Source organism: Triticum aestivum, chromosome 4D (genome assembly GCF_018294505.1).
Source record: "Triticum aestivum cultivar Chinese Spring chromosome 4D, IWGSC CS RefSeq v2.1, whole genome shotgun sequence".
Taxonomy (NCBI): domain Eukaryota; kingdom Viridiplantae; phylum Streptophyta; class Magnoliopsida; order Poales; family Poaceae; genus Triticum; species Triticum aestivum.
Window position 1 is genome coordinate 211,604,582 of NC_057805.1, and position 8,175 is coordinate 211,612,756.

Sequence of the window (8,175 nt, forward strand, 5' to 3'; positions counted from 1 at the left end):
TGTTGCCTGTGATTGATTCTTTCTTGCTTCATCGTACTGATTGTACATTCCAGATCAGTCAGTTTCTTCTTCAGGTTTATGTTATCTTCTGCGAGCTTGGTGATAACACTCCGAGCCCTACCAAGCCATTCTTCATCCAGCCAGTTAACAAAGGCACAAGCCTCATATCCCTGCTAATGTTAAATAGTATTCAGGATGAGCGGCGGCATTAAGTCAAGTAAAATGATGAACTTAGCACTAACCTCTAAGGGGCAACTGAGAAACCGCCTGCCAATGTCAAATCCCTCCGTGCATACACGTGGAGCGGGAGTGTGACCGTGCACACAACTCAACTTTTGGTACTTCTCAGCGGTGTAAAACTCGGAGTCGAACTTGTGTTGCGGGAGTTTGGAGTCATGCTTTGAGTCTGGCGGCAGATCGCTTTCCCTGGGAGGGGGGGTCATTCAGGACAGATTCAGCAGGGAGCTACTTTGGACATGCTAAAAAGATCGGGATATATTGGAACGGAACAGGACGATTCAGATCCGTAGTACACCTGCCTTCTGATGACCTTAGGCAACTGCTCGGCGGTGACTGCCGTCGTGGCGGCGCTGCCGAGAGCGGCGATACGAGCAGGAGCAGCCGCACCGAAACCATCCGCACCACTCGTCCACATTCCCCCAATGTTAGCGCCACGTGAAGGAATTTGGAGGCTATCTAGGGATTTGGGGGAAATGGGGAAACTGTGGGGATAAGTTAACGGTCGGGAACTACTTATGTGTCAGGACCCCGATCCTAAGTCACACCGATCTAGCATGTAACACATCATATCACTTTGCGGCCTCACGCACGGTATTCCCACGGGTGCCCCCTTACCTGGCCCGGGACCGTTTGCGCCTTTTGGCTCATGTATATGATAGTGTCGCTAGCATCCATATGACAAAGAACCCGGGCCGACATGACTAGTCGTGAATCCAAAGTGGCACTAACTTACCAGGACAGGCAAACATGACCCAGCAACGAACGTGTCGGTCATCAACGTATGAACCCAATTCGTAGCAAGCTACAAGGACTTAAAGGAACAACGCGTGACATTTCTCCTAAGGGATAGACACAAGAACGAAGAAGGACACATGCTGGTCAGCCTAAGTAACATACACACAATATGCTCGATACGTGCAAATACAACATGGCATCACAACAAAAACTCTACGACTCAAAGTATTTATTCATTAGGCTCCGAGGAGCCAGATATTACAAACATGGGTCTGATGACCCAGCGTTCAAGTCATACAAGCAATAAGCACATGCGAAAGCTTAACTTGTCTAAGTACAGACAACTACAAATGAAAAAGGCTGAGAAGCCTAACTATCTACAAGACCCTGCCGAGGACACAAGATCGTAGCTGAGGTAACAAGCTAAATTTCGAAGTCCACGCGGAACTACTAGTGAGACTGAAGTCTCTCTGCAAAACATAAACTAAGAAAACGTGAGTACAAATGTACCCAGCAAGACTTACATCAGAACTAGCTACATATGCATCAATATCAACAAAGGGATGGTGGGGTTTAACTGCAGTAAGCCAGCTTTGACTCAGTGGCTATCCTGAACTACGTCTGCAAGTAACTCTTTTAAGGTGGCGCACACGAGTGCTACCTCTTGAGCACTGCGTTGGTTTTCCCTTGAAGAGGAAAGAGTGATGTAGTAAAGTAGCGTAAGTATTTCCCTCAGTTTTTGAGAACCAAGGTATCAATCCAGTAGGAGACCACGCTCGAGTCCCACGCACCTACACAAACAAATAAGAACCTCTCAACCAACGCGATAAAGGGGTTGTCAATCCCTTCACGGTCACTTACGAGAATGAGATCTGATAGATATGATAAGATAATATTTTTGGTATTTTTATGGTAAAGAGTAAAAGTAAAGAAAGCAAAATAAACGGCGCCAGAAATAGCTTGTTGACGGGAGATTAATATGATGGAAAATAGACCCGGGGGCCATGGTTTCACTAGTGGCTTCTCTCAAGAGCATAAGTATTACAGTGGGTAAACGAATTACTGTCGAGCAATTGATAGAATTGAGCATAGTTATGAGAATATCTAGGTATGATCATGTATATAGGCAGCACGTCCGCGACAAGTAGACCGAAACGACTCTGCATCTACTACTATTACTCCACACATCGACCGCTATCCAGCATGCATCTACAGTATTAAGTTCATAAGAACAGAGTAATGCTTTAAGCAAGATGACATGATGTAGAGGGATAAACTCATGCAATATGATATAAACCCCATCTTTTTATCCTCGATGGCAACAATACAATACGTCCCTTGCTGCCCCTGCTGTCACTGGGAAAGGACACCGCAAGATTGAACCCAAAGCTAAGCACTTCTCCCATTGCAAGAAAGATCAATCTAGTAGGCCAAACCAAACTGATAATTCGAAGAGACTTGCAAAGATAACCAATCATACATAAAAGAATTCAGAGGAGATTCAAATATTGTTCATAGATAAACTTGATCATAAACCCACAATTCATCAGATCTCGACAAACATACCGCAAAAGAAGAGTTACATCAAATAGATCTCCAAGAGAATCGAGGAGAACTTTGTATTGAGATCCAAAGAGAGAGAAGAAGCCATCTAGCTAATAACTATGGACCCGAAGGTCTGAGGTAAACTACTCACACATCATCGGAGAGGCTATGGTGTTGATGTAGAAGCCCTCCGTGATCAATGCCCCCTCCGGCGGAGCGCCGGAAAAGGCCCCGAGATGGGATCTCACGGGTACAGAAGGTTGCGGCGGTGGAAATAGGGTTTTGGCTCCGTATATGATGTTTACAGGGTACATGGGTATATATAGGAGGAAGAAATACATCGGTGGAGCAATGAGGGGCCCACGAGGGTGGAGGGCGCGCCTGGGGGAGGTGGGCGCGCCCCCCTACCTCGTGCCCTCCTCGTTGATTGCTTTACGTAGACTCCAAGCCCTCTGGATCACGTTTGTTCCGAAAATCACGTTCCCGAAGGTTTCATTCCGTTTGGACTCCGTTTGATATCCTTTTCCTTCGAAACACTGAAATAGGCAAAAACAACAATTTGGGCTGGGCCTCCGGTTAATAGGTTAGTCCCAAAAATAATATAAAAGTGTATAATAAAGCCCAATAAACATCCAAAACAAAATATAATATAGCATGGAACAATCAAAAATTATAGATACGTTGGAGACGGATCGACGAGTCCACATATTCACCAATAAATACACCACTATGGATCCACTCTAGTCTCCCTACGAGAACGCCATCCATAGCACTCACGCTTATCTTGCGCATTTTAGAGTATCCACTTTCACTTACCTATGAACTGTATAGGCAACCCAGAAGTCCTTTACCGCGGACACGACTATTCGAATAGATCATTTATAACCCTACAGGGGTGTACATCTTCACACATGTTTCCACCACTTAGTGTCTGCACACGACATGTGCTCGGCAGACTTCAAGCGAAAGCCGACGTGGGTGTAGACCATGACCTGACTAACCACACAAGTCCCCAATCCAGGTTTATCGCCTATTCAGGTTCCATCCGCAGGGAGTCCAACCGAGGTTTCTACTACGACCCCGAACGATGTGTATAGGGTTCCCGAGGCACCAAACGGGCAACTCGGTACACCGGGCCCCGTGCCTATCGCATCATAGCCCACCCCTCGGGTCAGTGCTGTGCACGGCCTCCAGCATACTACAAACACCAGAAACTACTTGCAACTCCTGGACAGAGGACAGGGGGTTAATAAGTCGAGCGGGGTCATATTTCAGGGCCCAACGTGTGGTAGTAGTTGTTCATGGATCACAAACACAGAACTCAGTTCCCGAGGACGGTTTCAATGAGACAACCCACCATGTACTCCTACATGGCCTCTCACCGCTACCTTTACCAAATCATGTTCACACACTTAGCTCTCAACAGTATGACATGTTCACCACATTCCAATTCATCCCCGATGAATTAGACCTGACTCAACTCTAAGCAGTAGCAGGCATGACAACAAGCATGAATGAGTAGGCACATCAGGGCTCAAACAACTCCTACTCATGCTAGTTGGTTTCATCTATTTACTGTGGCAATGACAGGTCATGTAGAGGAAAGGGGTTCAACTACCGTAGCATGTAACAGTTGAATCGTCGTTGTCCTAATGCGGTAAAAGAGAGCAGAAGCGAGAGAGTGGGATTGTATTAGAATGAACAAGGGGGTTTTGCTTGCCTGACAGAGTGGTTGTGGGGTACTGTCCTTCAGCTGGATACTCGCGAATATCCTCGGGAGCAGAACCTACCGTGGAGAACATATCGGTAACACGGTCAATACATGGCGATATGCAACAATATGATGCATGCATATTACATGGCAAAATGAGTGTGTTGGGCTAATGCAACTACAAACAGAGGGGTTTGAGTTATTTTGAACCAAAGGTTCAACTTCAAACTCAAATTATGAATTCAAATAGTGCATTATCATGTTTTGATCTAAACAGGAAGGTTAAGTTGCTTAAACATGCATGACACCAGTACAGATGGATAGATTGGATTTTTCTGATCATTTTTCATATATAAATCTTTTCATTCTGAGCTATAGATTAATTTCTATGATTTATTGAAGTTGGTAACAATTTCTGGAATTTTCTGAATAAGTCTAAATCCAGAAAATTCTTTACTGCGTCATCATGATGTCATCAAGTCAACGGGGCGTTCCAGGTCAAACCTGATGTGTGGGGTCAACACGTCAGTGACTCAATTAGTTAACTAACTAATTAGCGGTTAGGTTAGTCACTAAGCTAACTTTGACTAGGGTTGGGGGTCAAATCACCGGCGTTTAGACGTCGGCGACGACCGAACGCGGCGGAACGGCGCGGGTTTCACGCTTCGGTGACCAAATGGGCGGCGGAGGCCAACTACGTGAAGTTGGGGATGCGCCGCATCCAGTGGTGGTGGTTGGGCTCGGGGACGCCGGAAACATCACCGGCGACGATTAGGCGACTGCCGAAGCTCGGGTGAGCTCGGGGTCATCGCTACGACGAGCGTGGAGGCGCGGGGTTAGCTCCTACGTACTCTACGCGGCTCGGTGAGAAAGATGGACGTGACGGCTGAGCCGTTGCGTGGCCGGAGACACGACGGCGGCGAGCACAGGCAGCGGCGCGTGCGGGTGAGCTCGGTGCGGTGCGTGCGGTGCAAGAGGGAGAGAACGGAGAGGGGGAGGATGGAGCAGGGCTCACGATGATCTCGGCGGAGTAGATGACGAGGTCGGGGCGGTCGGAGCTGAGCAGGGCGACGATGGGGATCTTCGGCGACGGCGGTCGGGGATGAGCTCGGTGCAACGTCTCCGGGGCGTGCAAGCGCTCGGGGCTCGGCTGTTCGGTGAAGTGGACGTCTGCGGTGCTCGTGGACACGTCGGGGCGGCGACGGGGAGACGGTGCCTGCGGCTACGTCGACGACGAGCTCGTGGCTGCGTTGACCATGTTGTCCAGGAAGCGAGGGAGAGAGCAGGGGGGAGTGAGGTGTCGATGAGGTCGGGGCGGCACCGAGGAGGCGCTTCGAGGCGCTGCGCTGGCGCGGGCGAGGTAGGCAGGCAGGGTGGTGGCGTGGCGAGCTCGGTGGCGTCGCGGTGTCTCTCCTCTGCCTACTGGCAGAGGTAGGCGATGATTGGCACAGGCCAGCACAGTGCTGGGCCGGCCAGTGGGCGCGCCAGGTAAGTGGGTTGGGTCCTTTCTCTCTCTCCCTTTTCTATTTTTTCTGTTTTCTATTTTCTGCAATTGTGTTGGCTTTAATAAAAAATTCCAGAGCATTTCCAAAAATCATGAAACTGTTTGTGGGCACTGTTTGGAATATTTCCAGCAGCCCTCATTTCCTTTCATGATTATTTGGGCATTTAGAATTATTTATAGCATGTAAATGCCCAAATGCAAATAACTTATGATTTAATTCAGTGACCCAAGTTGTCCTAGAAAAATGTGAACCATTTTTGGCAGAGGTTCTAGACCAATACAAAAATGACGAACATTTTTGAAGGGCATTTCAAGTTCATCGAAAATATTTCATTTTGATCCTAGTCGGATTTCATCTGGTGCTAGGGTTTGAACATCCCCATTTCAAGTTTCTGAAAAATTTAAACATGATGCATCACTCTAATGCAAGCACTAACTAGGGTTGTGACATTATGGCACTATATGTTGTATACGGCACATTGTTTATACATGCCGTTTGTGTTAGATATTGCAACTTCACACACGATTTCCGCACCAAACTGTGTGAGAAGTCAATGTAGGTGAGACATGGTTGTCGTGACATAACCGTATGTGATGTACTACCCTGTACATATAATTGAGTTACAGTGATACCGTGTAAACAGCCGCTCTGCGGGTATCCGTCAAAAAATAAAACAGCCGCTCTGCAGATAGAGATGGCGGCGTCGGCGTCCTAGGAAGTGGTTATCGGATAAGAGGTCAATCCTCGGTCAGTGGGTGGTGGCGGCGTCATAGGAGGTCAAACCTCGGTCTGCGGTGGGAGATAGGAGGCGCTCAACCATCAAGGTCGGCGACGGCGTGATTAGAGCACATCCATCGCGGTCGATGGCGGGATAGGAGGTCGAACTTCAGGCGGCAGCCGCACTAAGCTTTGCTCCTCGACCCTGTTGTCTCGCATGCCGCCGCATCGCGCTTCTCTGTCTGCTGGGTGGAGGTCGACGTGCGGCAATTAATTATGGTATTCTTTTCGTGAGTGGCTTAATTAAGGTATTCAATTCCTTAGGATAGTCATGTAGTGCGCTGTGTGTAAATTGACTGGCCATTAATTTTGTCATTGCATGTCTGGATAACAATATGGAGAGCCCTCACTAATTATGAAAATAAAACCTTGTGATTTATGCATGCATCTTTGGGCATCGGTTAATCCGTGTATTAATGTTGTTGTTTTGTTTTTAATTACCATTCATGTGGTGTAGATGGAACGATCTGAATGGATGAAAAATCGGAGAACCACAGATTTTATCAGTGGCGTGACAGAGTTCCTGAATTTGGATGAAAGTACAAAGAAGAGAATTGGTGATGCGGATTACATCATGTGTCCATATACTCATTGTGCCAATACAGAGTCATGTCAAGGTGCAGATGTCCAGTGGCACTTACTCTCTCTCTCGGGGATTCATGGATGGATATACACGTTGGACCAGACACAGTGAAGAGCAGGTCATGGATGAATATACCCAGGGCTGCGAGATGCCAAACCCCGGTCGGTGTCACATGGATGTTGAATCTAACATCGGGGCAGAGGCGTCAAGCTACCAATGGAACACCGGAAAGCCGAAACGCCCACCGGAAAACCAAGACGACAACGCAGACGACGACGATCTTGATATGCCAGATTTTGCTGCTATGATTGTAGATTTCAAGGGCCTAAAAATGGATATGATTGGGTATAAGGATCTGCCAACCATTTATGCGGACTCCAAGAAAGAATTTTATCCAGGTTGCAAAAGGAAATATTCCAAGTTGAGTGCCACCCTGGCGCTTCTCAGATTTAAAGCAGCAAACGGTCTATCAAACAAGGGCTTCACAAAGTTGTTGGGTCTTTTCAAAGAAATTCTTCCGGAAGATAATGTGCTCCCAGAAGCACGAACGAAGCGAAGAAAATTGTTTGCCCATTGGAACTTGAAGTGCAGAAGATACACGCTTGTGTGAATGATTGTATATTGTACCGTGGTGAGTACAAAGATTTGCGTGCATGTCCCACATGCAAGCATGCACGATACAAGCGCGGGAGAGCAAATGACAAGTACAAATTGGACGACGAGATCAAGATAGGAATCCCGTTCAAGGTTGTTTGGTACTTGCCTTTAATTCCAAGGTTGAGGTGTTTGTTTGCAAACCCTGGAGAGGCAAATAGGTTGTGGTGGCATCATGATGGGTGAACTACGGATAAATATATGAGGCACCCGAAAGATGGGGCTCAGTGGGAATTAATCCCAAGGATCTAGAAGTAAAAGGCTCGGGGAGTGTACTGACAAGATGAATCCTTTTGGCGATATGAGCACCAATCACAACACATGGCCGGTGCTTCTGTGCATATATAACCTAGCTCCATGGTTTTCTATGAAGGAAAAATACATTATGATGTCAATGATTATCCAAGGCCCAAAGCAACCTGGAA